The following is an 18,802-nucleotide window of genomic DNA, read 5'->3' on the forward strand; positions in this document are numbered from 1 at the left end:
ATGCACGTGTAAATTTGATATTACAGTTTATTTAGCAGCGTTTCTTAATCCCAAAAGCATCAGAGCTTTTAGAGATACAATCTTTTGTAAAAATATTGACTTTTTAAAGGTTCACTTAGTCTGCAGCTATTTATTATGGTTTCTTCTGTAAGCTTTTATTAAACTGATTTGAAGTGCCCAGAAACAAATTTCATGCTAGATCCTAATAACTACTATTGATTTATTAGATGTACGATAATGTATTTACAAACTGTCATACTCTATACTTAGATGTGAGCAAACCTGGAGACCTTATTAAAACATTGTTATTGTTAAAAAAGATTATTATATTGAAAGAGCATGTGTTCTGCTTGCGCTCCAAGGATATGCTATGAGGGTTTTCAATATTTTGTAAAATGTCCCTGCAATAAGTGTTAATTTCAATTGAATGCAAGTACAACCATTCAGTACATAATAATTTGCATTTCCAGCTCTATAATCACCTGTTTGTCCTTTAATATTTGGTATAGAGGTTAGTGCCCTCTACAAATGGTCATGTACTAATAATGTTGTTAGTGCGCCAGAAGTAACTACAACGAAAGTATACTCAATTACTGTCAACATGTCCTATGAGTCATACTTTTATAGCACATTTTCTGGGGGTTAAGACACAGATTTATACTCTATCAACATATTTGCAAATTGGTTTTTGGTATCCAAGCCAAACTAAATCAGAGTTATGTATATTGAACAGAAATATCCATTTGGGATTAATTTGCAATCAAAATATACTAGATACAGAACCTTGAAAATTGTATAGCCTAAAGGAAGGGCATGTCATAGCAGATTGGTCATATTGGAAGCTCCAGTGATAATTCAACTGTCATATTAGTATTTGCCAATGAATTCTATTAATATAAATGTATTTGATAACTAAAGCTTCCTGGGTGTTTCACTTGTTAACTAGCCAAGAAATAAAGCAAAGCTCTAGATTTTAAAATTACTTTAACCCCTTTTTGAAAACATGCTTTCCATTACATCCTAACTGCAATCTTCTAACGGCATGCTGGTGATTGTGCAGACAGTGTCCAGAAGATCACTATAGGATGTTTGCTGTGATTAGTGACTGCAGCATCTAAGGAGTTTGAGTGAGGGCAGTGGCTCTTCAGCCGGCTGCACACGACCGGATTTGCATTGCGGAATCCGGTGGGAGGTGGCCTTCGTCCGCCCCGGGTTCCACAGCAGATACCTTCCATAGCATGCTATGGGAAAGAGATTCTTCTTGCACGCTCAAGGAAACCAACTGCAGTTTCTGCGAATGGAGGAAAAATCGCAGCATGTTCAATTTGTTGTTGGATTCTGTGCAGACGGCTTTCATTGAAGTCAATGGAATCCATCCGACCTGGGGCCCTTCCGCAATTGCGGATTTCGCATCATCGCCTAGCGACGACATGGGGAAGAAATTGTGAAAAAAAACAACTGTACGGCGCATGGCTGACAGCTACTCGCTGCGATCATCTGCAATACAGAAGAAATCTAAAGTAAACAGGTACACAAGGTCACTGGCTATTGTCAGGGCTATATTCCACTGCATGCTCCCACGTGCGGAATCCGTGTGCAGCCAGTCTTTCTGTCACCGCACAACTTCATCATGTAGTGCCCATGGGTTATCATGGAAATTTGGATGTGCCGTTTGGAAGGGCTTTTCAATGGGGATATTGTTATGGGTGCATTAATGTGTTAAGCATTTTGTTAAAATAACATAATGTAAGTAATGGCAGTAATGTGGGTAGAAACCTTTTAGATTTGTGGGAGAATGCAGTCCAGCTTTTCATAATTGGGAAAGGATGGAGACCAAAGAATGCAGGAATCTGTAGCTGGGCCTCAGGTGCTAAGCCTGAGACAGCTACCCCCTAGAAGGACCCGAGTCTGGTGTACAAGTAGGAGTGCCATAGCACATCACATAACCTCTTGTATCCAGGTTGCCAGCACTAGCAGGAAAACCACCTCTGCTAGTCCAGTTAAATGAGCCATGTAACATTGTGACAAACTGTGTTTTATTGCATCGTCTCTTATGGCCAGTTTGTTCTGCACAGTAAAGAACAACTGTTGCATTTGCCAGGTCTTTTTTTTTCTCCTGCTACAACTTTGCATTCAGTTGAGTCCTTGGTCTACAGTTCAATAGATTGCCTTTCAGTGTATCACTGACTGGCAATAAAAATACTATGTATTCAAAAGTATTATAAATTGTTACGATCATGTGGGCAGACTAAGCACGGGGCCCACACGATTGTGACCAAAGAAGACTAGGTACGCATGCACAAGTCACACAGGTTTCAAGCAGCTGGCCCTGGCTATAGGGAAGGAATGGCAAGGCCCTACCTAAGCGGGGACATTGCCCCAATAAGGGCAGCCCAGCGGTGTTTGGATCTGGGCCCTAGCTGATCCTAGGAGCCATGCACCAGAGCAGGACGCATTCACATGCCACATGACAGGGACTGAACAACAGGACACACAGAGCCAGAATACACAGCATACAGAATGCAACCACTAGTAACAGATAGGAAGCCGAATATAAATGCGAGGTGTTAGTTCGTACATTGGCCAATGAACTTAAGCTGCAAGCCCCGACCAGGCCCCTCGTATCTTGCAGTCCTTACACTAGCAAGACACATCTACTAGAGGGCCCTAGGGGCCAACCTAGTGCAGACATAGCAAACAAAATCAGCAGACCAAACTGACACAAAATAATCGTACCAACGGACATGAGCCACAAGGCACAGATCACACAGCAAGCTGCAACAGAACACAGATAGCAGGTCACACAGCAAACTTCAACAGAACAGAGAACAAGTAATAGGACACGTCACAGATACATCCAAACAGTACAAGACCAGCTTCAGACTGACCAGGAGCTGGGTTTATATGTGAGCACAGACCCAGGAGATTGGCTAGCAGGAAGAACCACACCCAGCCAGCTCAATCATTAACCCTGAGAGTGGTGTGCTGCTGGAAACACAGTAGTACAACATGTCTCAGCAGCACACGTAACATAAATGAGATCAAGTGATTACAACCTCAAGTTCACTAAGGACGCTTTCACAGGGGACGGAATATTCTGCATGCCTAACATGCAGAATGGTAGAATTCTAATGGTAGAATTCTGCCAGCAATTCCACATCAAAACCCACATTTAGACCTGTGAATTTGGGTGTGGATTTTGGCAACGGAATATTCCGCAACATCATGTAGAATATTCTATCCCATGTGAAGGCACCCTAATGAATTAAAACAAAGGAAATATAATAATAATCTTTATTTGTATAGCGCCAACTTTTTCCGCAGCATTATAATTATATAATGTTTAATAAAGAAAAAATTTCCAAGAAAAAAGAACTCATAAATGAATTCAGACAAAGATTACTACTCTAAATACATATAAACTTCAGAACAAACGTCTAAACAAATAAAAGATCTAGATCAGAATTCAAAAATTATTCAGATGCCAGAATCTCAAAATTTTACAGACTTCTGAAAAGACCCCCTAAATAAATACAAGCCCAGAACCAGACCCCAAAGATCCAGATCACTAAATAAACACAGGCAACACACTAAACTCCTAAACTATTGCAGACACCAGACCTTCTTAACTAATGTGAACCTCAGAATTACAACAAACCTCAGACTAGACCCCCCAAATTAAAAGAGAATACAAAACACGCTCCAAAGTTAATTCAGACTCAGATCAAACTCCTAATCTAAGACAGACACCAGATTCTCTGAAGCAATACAGAGTACCGATCCCGTAAACTAATACAGACTCCAGACCTGACTTCAAAATTAACAGACAGGACATATCCAGCATAAATTTAACGTGCAATGTTTCGACCCACATAGAAGTCTTTTTCAAGAGGGTCAAAACATTGTGGGTTATATTCTTGCAATGAAGTGTCCATGAGGGATTACTGGAGTTTTTGGCACTGCATCTGTGTTTAATCCTTGCATGGGGCATGCTAAAAGTGAGTGTGCTGTGGATCTATCCATTTGTGTCTTACAGCGACCAGACCATAGACTAGACCCCTGAATTCCTTAGGCTTCTCCTACACATGACAACTATCAGGTGCTTAAATGCCCGACAGTCATCCCAATGATTAGAGTTCTTGTGCTGTCACATGAGAGTGATAATCGCTCACTGAATAGAGGCAGAGTGTGCCGGCGATCTATATTAGCTGCCCATCTCCATTCTGAGTTAATAGGCAGTGGTTCATAGATGGACCCCTGCCTGTTTACATGGGCCAATGTTTGTTTGATTTTTATGCCTACATAAACTGAATGACGAACAATGGGCAAATTAAATATAATTCTTTGTTCAGTTGTTGGCTATATTTGCAATGAACACTTATCATTCGCTGTAAAAGGAACCTTAGACCCCACGCCAGACTCATAACTTCTTTGCAGACCACACTAGACCTTAAATTCCTTATATACCAGATCAAAAAAAAATCTGACCCCAGACAAGGCTTTAAAATGCTTATCTTCTTGGTTCTCCCCACACAGAGCATACTCATGCTGTGCCTCGTGTTGCTAAGTCATGGCACATTGAAAGTGACTGCACAAATCTGCCTGATAGGATACAATTATTATATATTTTGCTTTAAAAGATGGTTCAACCAATTAGTAAGTTTAACCCTTTCCAATCCACTGTCTGACATCTAAAGACATTATGATTTAAGGCTGTACAGCCTAAATGTTGAAAGACATCCATTGGGGTTCTCTTACTGTATATTGCCAACCTCTCAGCTGCCAGAGCCTATCCAATGTGTCACTTCATGCAGTACTGGCTTTAGCCAGCATATAGCGCTGTTGTATAACAGCAGAAAAAAGAGTAAGCCCCCTAGGAAAACCAGCATACAAATTGGATTGGAAAGGGTTAATTGAGCAGTTATTTCTTCATGTGGGTGATGTGCGTACTGAACAACTATTCTACTTATCTGTAGACCTTTATGGAGGTCAGAGTAGGAAACTGTTTATTGCACCTCAGAAATTATGGTAACAGCATAGCTCCCTGTGTTATGCTCTTTCTATAACTACCATTCACTTCTATACGAACTACGTATAAAGCATAGAACAGCTATTTTGCTTGTATCTGTAATTGTAGCAACCAATGGCCATTGTGCTGAGCCAGAGCAAGGCGGTCAGGAAGCCCCTGTTCTAGAGATAGGTTAGGGTCCAAGAGGTGGGACATCTAGCAGACATTTATGGCATATCCTGTGAATAACTCTATATCTACTAAAATGATTTGGAGATGCATATCAGAAAAATGGAGCCCTGAATACTATGAATATATATTAAGCAAAACTTATAGCCTTTATTATAATTCATTAAGAACCTAGGACACAAAAAACCATTGAATCCACCTTGTCAGAAGGGAATATGGCAAGGTGTCAGCTACACGAGACACACATACATATAATAGACTCAGACTTTCATTGCATAAATATTATGCTCATATATAACTTTCTTTTTCAAAGTGGCCGGATATAGATATGACCAAGATGACACCATGGGTACCAAAAAACAATTAGGTTGCCCCCCGAATCGTTTCAGTAATCTCAAAGGGAATTTTACGGAGTTAAATAGCTCAGTTGTATTTTCAGATGTTCCAGAGACTATCTCAAGTATAGATAACATGGTTCTACTTTTACTTGATGTAAGAAATACATTTTATTTCAGTTCATAGTTCATAAAAGAATGGATACATTCCTATTATAGTTCATAATTCATAGTGCCCCAATTTCACCATTCAAAACTATTGTATTAGCCCTTTTTCAGTAGCGTAATAGGATTTATATACCCTAGTCCATCATCAGGGCTATGGGTCTGGCTCTCATTTTTATTATTTTTGCATCTATTTAAAAGTCTGCAGGCAGGCTATTGCGCCATTGTGTGGGGATGGGATACTACAGGCTCCTATTACGCTACTGCAAAAGGGCTAATACAATAGCGATACAGGAAAAACTAGCTAGTGGTCTCTTACATTTGTGACAAAGCTTCACAAAAATGTTGGTTCTGACCCTTACCTGACTTAGACTATTCTTACTTCTGTGCTCCTTGACTTCAGCTCTGTACTGTAAACTTCGTTATCGCTTGCTACCTGCCTTGACCTTAAGCCTGGACCTTAATACTGGTCACAGAAAGGGTCTAGTTTATCCCTCTTAAAACATAACTTTTATTTCTAAAAAAAAATGTAAAAGGATTTTTTAAATCCTGAAAAAGACACAGATACACACACAGAAAGTTTTTAGACCGTAACCCCAGTAATGTCCCGGAAAGTGTAAGCCTAAACAGGGATCTGGGGAGAAAGTTTTTTGAAATGAGCCCCCTTATTGGGTAAGTGAACCCTATTTCCCAGTGCCCATGTCGCCAAAATGGCAGGCGCATGCGCAAAAGCTGTGGTAATTTAAAATCTCCCTGCTCCTGGCTAAAAAACTTAGCTGAGAGCCTGGAGATTTCACGGGGGGCCGCGGTGAGCGGTTCCTGATCACGTGTTCGTGCTTATCCAATGGATAATGTTTGATGCACAGCAGCACTCACCACCACCAATCGGGGGGGGGGGGGGGGAAACTTGAAAGGAGATGTTGCTTTAAAGCTCGTCTGCACGCCTAAACCGGGACCGGGTCCAAATTCCCAAGAAAATCCTCGTCATACAGTAAAGAGACGTCAGGCAGCAGGTTGGTGCAATTTGAATTTATCCAAGTGAATACATCGACAGAAGTGCCTCCTCCACACACAGACAAATGCGACGTTTCGACTCTAAGACCGAGTCTTTGTCAAGCTAATCAGGAGTTACCACAGCCTCAGAATTTATAGTGACCACAACCATTCAGACGTAAACACAGATTAGACATAACATGGAACAGATGTAACACTTACCCCAGCGCTGGATTCTCTATGTGAGCTGCACCTTCCCTGTTGCATAAAAATGGCAACCTCCATTGTAATCCATGTGTATAACCCGGAAGTGCTTTTCACAGGGAGTGTGGTACGTTTGCGTAGGGTCAGCTACCTCTCACTCTCTCATGGTTGTCACTGTTATAATTCCCATTAGGCAGACTGGTGCGCATGCGCACCGGCCGTCCCGTTCTCGCGCTGTACACACACAGCAGCTGGGGCTGCTCACACTCCCCGCTCCGCCCAGCGGTCGAGTTGAGACCGTTGCCCTGGAAACCAGGGACACATTCTACGTGCTGTACATTGTGCAAATGCACTCCCACACAGGAGGTAGATCTAGTATCCCTTTCCCCCGGGTTGAAAAAGGAGAATGTTTGAAACCTGCATCACTAGTACCCAATATCCAGGAGATCTATATTACATAGATTAAATAACGCCGAGAAAAGATTATAGAAAGAGAATAATACTCCCAAGCATCCATTTGCAAATATGAATTGTATATTTCGACAATACGATTATTATCTAAAGTATTTTGTGGCCAGTATAGGAGGGATTAACAGTATAGCATAATTATTATTCGCAGTTGTTATAGCATAATCATACTGTAGTGGCCACAAATATCTAAATGACTGAGCGCTGGGCGGAGCGGGGAGTGTGAGCAGCCCCAGCTGATGTGTGTGTACAGCGCGAGAACGGGACGGCCGATGCGCATGCGCACCAGTCTGCCTAATGGGAATTATAACAGTGACAACCATGAGAGAGTGAGAGGTAGCTGACCCTACGCAAACGTACCACGCTCCCTGTGAAAAGCACTTCCCGGTTATACACATGGATTACAATGGAGGTTGCCATCTTTATGCAACAGGGAAGGTGCAGCTCACATAGAGAATCCAGCGCTGGGGTAAGTGTTACATCTGTTCCATGTTATGTCTAATCTGTGTTTACGTCTGATTGGTTGTGGTCACTATAAATTCTGAGGCTGTGGTAACTCCTGATTAACTTGACAAAGACTCGGTCTTAGAGTCGAAACATCGCATTTGTCTGTGTGTGGAGGAGGCACTTCTGTCGATGTATTCACTTGGATAAATTTAAATTGCACGAACCTGCTGCCTGACGTCTCTTTACTGTATATCCAATGGATAATGGCGTTCACGTAAGTGTTAAAAAAAGGTGAAGGTTCATCTCCCCTCACCGATGCGGTAATACGCAGATCAATCGCATTGGATTACACAATTCCGCTCACATTAGCGGGTCGGAATTGCGTAATCCATTCGCAGAAAAGAGAACGCAGCAGGTTCTATTTTACTGCGGATATCCGCAACATAGAGCCCATTGTGCTCCATGGTCGCGGATATACCCGCAGCCCATACACAACTGTGTATGGGCTGCGGGTACCCACGTCATTGCTAAGCAACGGTGCGGGAAATACAAACAAAAAATATATATATACTGCGCATGACCGCCTGTGTGAGTAGGCAGTTATGCGTAGTACATTACATGGCCGTACTCAGGGTCACAGCCGGGCTCACAGTTGGGATCCGCTGCGGGCCTCCGCAAGCGGATTCCACCTACGGCTGCGTGAGCCCGGCGTTATTCAGACCGCTACCTGTAATACGTAATTTACAAGAAGCCCTGGGAACGTTCGCCTTCATGCAGTTCCAGGAGCAGCTTGTTGAGCACCTTCTGTGTGAGACTGCCGCACCTCAGCGAGATTATGGAGACTCACAGAGCGCCACTTTTTACACCCCATACCTGCCACTGAGGTCACTAAATACCCCCTAAAAAGCATGAGAGGAGGGGGGGATCCCGGTTTTATTGCCCCATGTGCCCATCCCAACCAGCCTCCGTAATTACCCCTGTCTTGGAAATACTACACAGTTCACATTATTACTTTTATCTAAGATTTGGGGAACGCCGAAAAGGGTGCGGAGGGGGAGAGGGGGGGGGATATTTTTAAAGTGTCAATTTTTATTCCGTACAAGTGGGCAATGGGTCCTGGAATGTATTCAGGTGTGCCCTGCAATCCAACGGGTGTTCCCTCCATTATAGGCCTTGCCATGTTTCCTGCAAGTAGATTAGGGCCACAAGGGGTATGTTTTTGAACACGGGACAAACGGGGTTATCCATTTTGGGGTGAACGTCTTCATTTCTGTGTACACTGTACAAAAAAAAACAGTTTTTAAATTGACAAAATTGCCAAAAAAATGAAAATCCTAATTTTTTCCTTCTGCTTTGCTTAGATTTATTGGGGTCAAAATACGCAGTACACCCCTAGATGAATTCATTAAGGGGTCTAGTTTTTAAAATGGGGTCATTTAAGGGGGTTCTTTATAGTTTTGGACGCTCAATGGCTCTATAAAAGGGCAATGGGGCCTGGAATTTATTTCGTTGTACCCTGAAATCCAACGGGTGCTCCTTCCATTATAGGCCTAGCCATGTGTCCTTTAAGTAGATTAGGGCCACTAGGGGTATGGTTCTGAACACGGGACAAACAGAGGTATCGATTTTGGGGTGAAAGTCTTCATTCCTATGTGTGCTGTACAAAAAAAAACAGTTTTTAAATTGATACAACTGCCAAAAAAATGAAAATTGTAATTTTTTTCCTACTGCTTTGCTTAGATTTATTCGAAAATTGTAGTGTAAAAATACACAGTACACCTTTAGATAAATTCGTTAGGGGGTCTAGTTTTCAAAATGGGGTCATTTGTGAGGGTTCTCTGTCGTTTTGGCCGCTCAAGGGCTCTACAAGTGGGTAATGGGGCCTAAATCACCTTCATGCTAAATTTCTGTTCTGAAAGCCACCGACTACTCCTTTCATTTTGGGCCCTGTTGTGCATCCAGACAAAAGATTAGGGCCACAATGGGTATGTCTCTGAACACGGGACAAACAGGGGTATCTATTTTGGGGTGCAAGTCTTCATTCATGTGTGTGCTGTACAAAAAAAACTGTTTTTAAAATGACAGAATTGCCAAAAAAACGAAAATCACATTTTTTTCCTTTTGCTTTGCTTAAATTCATTCAAAAACTGTGGGGTCAAAATGGGCAGTACACCCCTAGATAAATTCGTTAAGGGGTCTAGTTTTCAAAATGGGGTCACTTGTGGGCGTTCTCTTTGGTTTTGGCCGCTCAAGAGCTCTACAAAAGTGCTATGGGGCCTAAAACGCCTTCAAGGAAAATTTATGTTCTGAAAACCACCGACTACTCCTTTCATTTTGGGCCCCGTTGTGCATCCAGACATAAGATTAGGGCCACAATGGGTATGTTTCTGAACACAGGAGAAACAGGGGTATCCATTTTGGGGTGTAAACCCTCATTTTCATGGGAAATATAGGACAAAAATATGTCTTTAAAATGACATATTTGCAAAAATATGAAATTTTATTTTTTCTCCTCTAAATTGAATTAATTCCTGAAAAAAACAGGTAGGGTCAAAATACTCATGACACCCCTCAGTGAATACATTAAGGGTGTAGTTTTTAAAATGGGGTCATTTATGGGGGTATCTATTATTCTGACACTCAGGAGCCTTTGCAAACTTGGCTTGGTGCAGGAAAACAAAGTGCTCCTCAAAATGCTGAAAAGTAATGTTAAATTTGTACGTCCTCTAAATGGTTAAAAAAAACACAAGTTTTTCAAGTGTGCATTCAGAATAAGGTAAACAGATGGAAATATATATCTTATCAAAAATTTGTACAGTATGTTTGAACATATTTGAGATATTACGGTTGAAAATGTGAAAAAATGACAATTTTTTCAAAATTTTTCCAATATTGGTACTTTTAATAAATATACACAAATTATATCGGTCTCTTTTTACCACCTAAATGAAGTACAACATGTGGCAAAAAAAACAATGTCAGAATCACTTGGATATGTAAAGCCTTTACGGAGTTATGCTACGTTGAACGACGCATGTCAGATTTCCAAAATTTGGCTTCGTCACTAAGGGGTTAAAGAACAAAAATCTTTCAGTGTGATTAATTTGCATTAATATGTACAGTTTGAGGGAGAGGGGTACCATAGATTATTAAAAATAGTCTTTAAAGTCTAAAAAAATCCTTTGCCTTTAAGTTTGAACTCTACATTATTTGATAGTGTTTTTGCAATGGTCGAACTGAACATTTACAGTACATATGCCAACTTCATACTACATGATTTACTTTATTTTAAAAAATGAACTTAATAAGTATAAGAGTGCATCTAACTTCATTTAATATCTGAATAAATTGCAAGCACATTCATGTTTATGTACAATATTAGCACGTTTGTTTTTTCTGCTAAAGACAACTGTCTACAAAGAAAAGTATGTATACTTTATATGTCCAATCCCTTATCAAAAATAAATAATTTACAAAAAAATTATCTGAAAAAAAGACGGTATTTAAAGGGAACCTGTCATATCCTTTTATGATGTCCTCACTAAGAAGGGACAGATGTGCTGATTTTGGTGACCTGTCACTTATGGGGTAATATGCAGTGGTCTTACACCCCTAACAACAGATGAGTAAAACTTATTAATTTGGTGCTGTTAGCCCCGCCCACCCACTGCAATTGGCAGTTTTCTATCTATTACACTTCATGCTGAGTAAACACAGCAAAACACGGAGGTTGGGCAGGGCTAGCAGCACCTCATGAGTAAACTGGGCTATGTCATATGTTCAAAACTTAATACATACTGTAATTAGGTAATTTTAGATTGTGTATTACAACATCAATTTTGTATGCATGTGTGCATTTAATGTGTTGTGTGTTTTATTAGAATGTGTGTGCGCTCCACGTCTGCCAAATACAATGCTCGTGTCTGTTTCTAACAGTTGACAGGATATGAGAAGCAAGAAACGACCTTTCAGGAGTCTGTCAAACTTATCAACAAATCAGTCGAGTTCTGAATGATCTTGATATTGGAGAGACATTTCCTTCAGCAGCTTCTGACTCCACAATATAGATTCCACAAAACATTTCATTTCTTTGCCATTTATCTTTAATCCTTCTGCTGCCAAAAAGGCCACAGGTAGGTTAAAGGCATTGCAGAAATTCACTGTTCTTTAAAAGTTTGTTTTATTAAGGCAAACTGTAACAACATATAGTAAATTCTACTAAGGATAAAATATTAATATGGACTATAAAGTATACTGTATATTCTAATCCCTATAGAAAAAATACCAATATTCACTTCATTGTTATATACTAATAACATCCCACAAATGTAATATACATACAATAATCACAAGACATTAATGGGGATAATATATAACTATACCAAAAAGACATTAATATGGAGAACATAGGCGTACATATAGGGGTTGCTGGGGTCGCGGTTGCGACCCGACCCCTGGGCCCTCTTTCACACGGACTGACCGCAGTTACTTTCATTAAGGTCTCTGCGCCGGCCGGCAGTTTCTCCTGCACGCCGGCGCTTCCTCCCGGACCTCCGCTCAGACTCCTCCCCTCTGCAGGAGAAGCTGCCGGCCCGCGCGCATATGTTTCTTTTCAGCTCCACTTCTGTAGCCTTGAGTACTTCCAGCAACCTCATTGGTTGTTGGGGACACACCTTCCTTTCAGATGTGCCCGAGGATTAGAGATGAGTGAGCACCAAAATGCTCGGGTGCTCGTTACTCGGGACGAAATTATCGCGATGCTCGAGGGTTCGTTTCGAGTAACGAACCCCATTGAAGTCAATGGGCGACCCGAGCATTTTTGTATATCGCCGATGCTCGCTAAGGTTTTCATTTGTGAAAATCTGGGCAATTCAAGGAAATGATGGGAACGACACAGAAATGAATAGGGCAGGCGAGGGGCTACATGTTGGGCTGCATCTCAAGTTCCCAGGTCCCACTATTAAGCCACAATACCAGCAAGAGTGCCCCCCCCCTCCCAACAACTTTTACTTCTGAAAAGCCCTCATTAGCAATGCATACCTTAGCTAAGCACCACACTACCTCCAACAAAGCACAATCACTGCCTGCATGACACTCCGCTGCCACTTCTCCTGGGTTACATGCTGCCCAACCCCCCCGCACGACCCAGTGTCCACAGCGCACACCAAAGTGTCCCTGCGCAGCCTTCAGCTGCACTCATGCCACACCACCCTCATGTCTATTTATAAGTGCGTCTGCCATAAGGAGGAACCGCAGGCACACACTGCAGAGGGTTGGCACGGCTAGGCAGCGACCCTCTTTAAAAGGGGCGGGGCGATAGCCCACAATGCTGTACAGAAGCAATGAGAAATATAATCCTGTGCCACCGCCATCAGGAGCTGCACACGTGGGCATAGCAATGGGGAACCTATGTGCCACACACTATTCTTTCTGTCAAGGTGTCTGCATGCCCCAGACTGGGTCAGACTGGGGTTCTTTAGAAGTGGACACATGCAGTTACAACTCCGTGTGGACCGACAGCATGGGTGGCTCCCTGGAATCCACCAGCTGTACATACAAAAGTGAATACAAATCACAAAGAATTACTGAGTAGCAGATATAAAACTTGTATGAAAGATGCAGAAAATGTTTAATACAGTATCCTACATGATCACTTAAGTCTGCTTACCTCCAAGTCGAGTCCATTCACAAACCATTCAATGCCCAGAAAGTTGACGGCCATGTCTGCATCCCCACTATACACCAGGATGCGATACTTTTGGAGAGAAGGATAAATAGCAGATAATGGCTGTCCAAAAAAAATTGTGCAACACTGCTAAAAGCAGCCTCAACAGTACTGCACACGGTCAGATGTGGCCCTAAGAAGGACCGTTGGGGTTCTTGAAGCCTAAAATAACTCCTAACGCTCTCCCTATAGCAGCTCCGGCACCAGCAGCACTGTCCCTGATCTCTGTCAGAATGCATCTCTGGCGAGCCGCGGGAGGGGCCGATTTATATACTCGGGTGACACCTGATCTCCCCAGCCACTCACTGCAGGGGGGTGGTATAGGGCTTGAATGTCGCAGGGGGAAGTTGTAATGCCTTCCCTGTCTTTCTATTGGCCAGAAAAGCGCGCTAACATCTCAGAGATGAAAGTGAAAGTAACTCGAACATCGCGTGGTACTCGTCTCGAGTAACGAACATCTCGAACACGCTAATACTCGAACGAGTATCAAGCTCGGACGAGTACGTTCGCTCATCTCTACTGAGGATACATTTACACAGAGCTGTGCACGAGAAGCAGGTGCTGAAAGGAGTACAGTACACAGATCTGCAGTGTATTCACTGCTTCTCGTGCTTCCACAGCTCTGTGAATACACCGCAGATCTGTGTAACTGTACTCCTGTCAGCACCTGCTTCTCGTGCACAGCTCTGTGTAACTGTTTCCTCGGGCACATCTGAAAGGAAGGTGTGTCCCCAACAACCAATGAGGTTGCTGGAAGTACTCAAGGCTACTGAAGTGGGGCTGAAACTGCGGTCAGTGTGCGGGACCCTGTGTGATGGGGTGGGGGGTGGGGGAGAACGAGGGGGACCCTGTGTGATGGGGGAGGGGGGAGAACGAGTGGGACCCTGTGTGATGGGGGGGAGCACGAGGGGGACCCTATTTGATTGGGGGAGAACGAGGGGGACCCTGTGTGATGGGGGGAGAACGAGTGGGACCCTGTGTGATGGGGGGAGCACGAGGGGGACCCTGTTTGATTGGGGGAGAACGAAGGGGACCCTGTGTGATGGGGGGCAGCACGAGGGGGACCCTGTTTGATTGGGGGAGAATGAGGGGGACCCTGTGTGATGGGGGGAGAACGAGGTGGACCCTGTGTGATGGGGGACGAGGGGGACCCTGTGTGATGGGGGGGTGAAAAAGGGGGATCCTGAGTGATAGTGAGGGGAGAATGAGGGGGACCCTGAGTGATGGAGGGGGGGGAGACAACGAAGGGCACCCTGTGTGATGGGGGGAGAACAAGGGGGACCCTGTGTGATGGGGGGAGAACGAGGTGGACCCTGTGTGATGGGGGACGAGGGGGACCCTGTGTGATGGGGGGGTGAAAAAGGGGGATCCTGAGTGATAGTGGGGGGAGAATGAGGGGGACCCTGAGTGATGGAGGGGGGGGAGACAACGAGGGGCACCCTGTGTGATGGTGGGAGAACAAGGGGGACCCTGTGTGATGGTGGGAGAACAAGGGGGACCCTGTGTGATGGGGGGAGAACGAGGGGGATCCTGTGTAATGGGGGGAGAACGAGAGGGATACTGTGTGATAGGGCGGAGAGAACGAGAGGGATGTTGTGTGATGGGGGGAGAACGAGGGGGATCCTGTGTGATGGGGAGTGGGGGGCGGGGAACAAGGGGCGTTCTGTGTGATGGGGAGTGGGGGGGGAACGAGGGGCGTTCTGTGTGATGGGGAGTGGGGGGGGGGAACGAGGGGCGTTCTGTGTGATGGGGAGTAGGGGGGGTACGAGGGGCATTCTGTGTGATGGGGAGTGGGGGGGTATAAGGGGCATTCCGTGTGATGGGGAGTGGGGGGGGCGACGACGACAAGGGGTGTTCCATGTGATGGGGAGTGTTTAGAGTGTCAATGCGTATGGAAACAATGTATTGCGTATGGGCAGTGTATCATATACAGCCCCTACAAGTGTACAGGGCTCACGTTGCATGGTACACAAAGAAAGAGAGCATGCTGGGATTTATTTCTCTTGCATATCTACACACAGTCCATTGACTTTCATTGACTCAGTTCACTGCGCACCACGTGTGTGTGCGCAACGCACGCATAATAGGTGGTGAAAACCTGGCCGTGGACATGAGCCCTAACATGTTATATAAAGATAGGTTATGTTGTCTCTATTGTATGTATTGTTATTATGCTGTCTCCAATGTATGTGTGTATATATATATATATATATATATATATATATATATATATATTATATAAATATATTTTTTTCTTTCGTGAGGAAGCGAAGCATGCCTTGAGGCTTGTGTTCTGGATGTTTTAAAACTCTGCTAAAACCCCTGATTACTAATGATCTATTGATGGGTCATTTAAAAAAACAGTAATGTAGTTAAAAGTGATGTAGAAGGAGTAGCCGTGAAAAGGAGTGGGGGTTGGAGGGGTCTGTCGGGGGGCCCCAAGCTAAACTTTTGCACCCAGGCCCATGAGCCTCTAGCTACGCCCCTGATGGAGAATATACGAGGCAGCCCACAAGGCATTGTACTTACAGTTGGTAGAGAAACTTTAGACTTCATCAGTCTATTCTTGCATGATAAAGAGAAAAAGTCAGCAACCATATCCCTATAATGTTTTGTACTGCCTCATTGCGGAGTTATTGCCCCAATAAGGGCAACCGCACTCACCGATGATTCTCCACTATTAACCTTTTAGGACTTAGTCACACAGGTGCATCCGGGCGCCGATGCGCCTGTCTTCCTGCATGAAGAAAACGACCGCACTGCAGGTGCGGACGACTCTCCGCAGCGCCGGAAGAAAGAACACATGACCAGCAATGGAGCCGGTCATGTGTTCTTTCTCCGCACCTGCAGTGCGGCCGTCTTAACCTGCAGGAAAACAGGCGCATCGGCGCCCGGATGCGCCTATGTGACTAAGCCCTTACACCCAATCATATCAAATTTGATAAATCAAATAAACAATTTCACATCCCAGTGCATATTTTTCATGGAGGTGTGTAAAGTATCTAAGGTTGTCACTGTTACTCTGTTGCTGTTCTTTTTTCTCCTGGTGAACACTCTTTTTTATTGTAGAGGGAAAAATGCTTCTATATCCAGTGGATAGAAACAGCTGACACCTGCTGGCAACCGCCGCTATCAGAGATAACACTGATCATGACTGTTTAAGTATTCCAATGGCATGGTCAATACTAAGCAGTTAGCAGGGAAGAGGGCCCACTTCATCATCCCTCAGCCCTCCATGATGCGATTGTGGGGTGCCATTGAAAAAAAAAGAAAAAGTTTGATAAAATATTTGCCAATATGGAAACAAATATTAAAAGCTAAAAAATCATTTTCCCATTTTTCTCATAAAAATCTAAATAATATTAAAAAGCTGTCCTGTTGCTGTGTTTGAAAAAGTATGAACTATTAAAATATTGCACTCCTTTTTCTGCACAGCGCATAAAAAAAAAACAATATCAGAACTGTAGATATTTGGTTACCTCACCTTCTAAAAAATTGAATAAAAAGTTATATGTGCTCCAAAAGGGTAACAATAAAAACTACAGTTCACCTCACACTGCCAAGGTTGATGGAAAGATGAAAAAGTTCTGGGTCTCAAGACATGGCACTGGAAGATTGTTTTTAAACTTCTTAATTCTTTGAAAGTAGTAAAACATTAAAAACTATATAATTTCAGTATCTCTGTAATTGAACTGATCCACAGAATAAAGTGAATTTAATTTTTACCACACTATAAATACTGTAGAAACTAACTCCCCCCCCCCCCCCCCCAACAAAGGCACAATTGCAGGTTCTGTTTACATCTCAGCCCACTTTTAAAGTTTTAAGGGTTTTTCACTACATTTTTGGGTTTATTAAATTGTACCATGAAAAAATAGAAGTTATCTCATAAAAAAGCCTTTTACAGCTATGTTGACAGAAAAATAAAAAAGTTATGGCTCTTGGGAGACAGGGACAAAAATAAATGAAAAATGCAAAACTGAAAAACTACTAGTCTAGAAAGAGTTCAATGTAACCTAGTAAAAAAAACGAACAACTGAAAAAGCAAGATGGAGGTTCCCAATTCCACATAAAGTTCCATGCATACCTCTAATTTTATTAATGTGCAAATGTAAAGTTAGAGCAAAACCATAGCATCAGGGTATGTATGCAGAGAGGTCACAGGGTGACCTCCCTGCATCCAGCGTGAGCGTCAGCTGTTTACTACAGCTGACACCTGCGGGCAATAGTCGCGTTCGGCCGAACGTTTAATTCTCATTTCTCAATGCAATAACAGCGAAACAGCAATAGTGCAACTGATGTGACTATTAAAATGTGTGAGGATACTTTGTATGATGGTACTTTGCATCTAACATCATGCATTTAATTTGCTAACAGTAAATGTATACACGACCTTGATAACTGCAGGTCAGTAGTAGTGTTTCTCTTCTTGAGTTGGGTAAGCCCAAACCGATGTTTGGCAAAAATTACAGGAAGATCAAGTTTCATATAATGCCTGCTGCAGAAGTCAATATTCAGCCAATCAGCAGCCAGGGCACCTTGCTGACATTACCAAATGTGTCCTCTACCTTGCATATGGCCAGCAGTTTCATTGGACACTTGCATCACATGACCTAGCCATATATATCATTGGGAAAGTGTAACCAGCGGCAATTTTAAAGCATAAATTTTTGAGCAGCTGCACTATGTTTATATGCCTATATTAAATATGGTCTGTTCTTAGGGCCAGATATTCTACAAAGGAGCTTGAATATTGGGGTTATATTGGAGGGACCGAAGGAAGAAGCTGTACCACGCATGTATGCCTTAATAACATGTGGTCTGTTATTAAAAGCAACAGATATTCTATAGAGGATATATTATTGCTGAGTGTGAAAGCTTGTGTACCAGGGTTATATTGGAAGGAACAGAGAAAGAAGCTGCATCACGTTTATATGCCTATATAAAATGTGGTCTGCTGTTAGGGACAGATATTCTACAAAGGATGTATTGCAGTTGGGTGTAAAAGCTTGTATACCAGCAAAGAACTTAACCCCTTCCCGCTCCAGGACGTACATTTATGTCCCGGAGCATCAGGGTATGTATGCAGAGAGGTCGCAGGGTGACCTCCCTGCATCCAGCATGAGCGTCAGCTGTTTACTACAGCTGACACCTGCGGGCAATAGCCGCGTTCGGCCGAACGTGGCTATTAACCCTTTAAATGCCACTGTCAATTCTGACAGCGGCATTTAAAGCCCCCAAACTCTGTTCGGGGGTACCGTATGCCCC

The sequence above is a fragment of the Eleutherodactylus coqui genome, chromosome 2 (assembly GCF_035609145.1).
Source record: "Eleutherodactylus coqui strain aEleCoq1 chromosome 2, aEleCoq1.hap1, whole genome shotgun sequence".
NCBI lineage: Eukaryota > Metazoa > Chordata > Amphibia > Anura > Eleutherodactylidae > Eleutherodactylus > Eleutherodactylus coqui.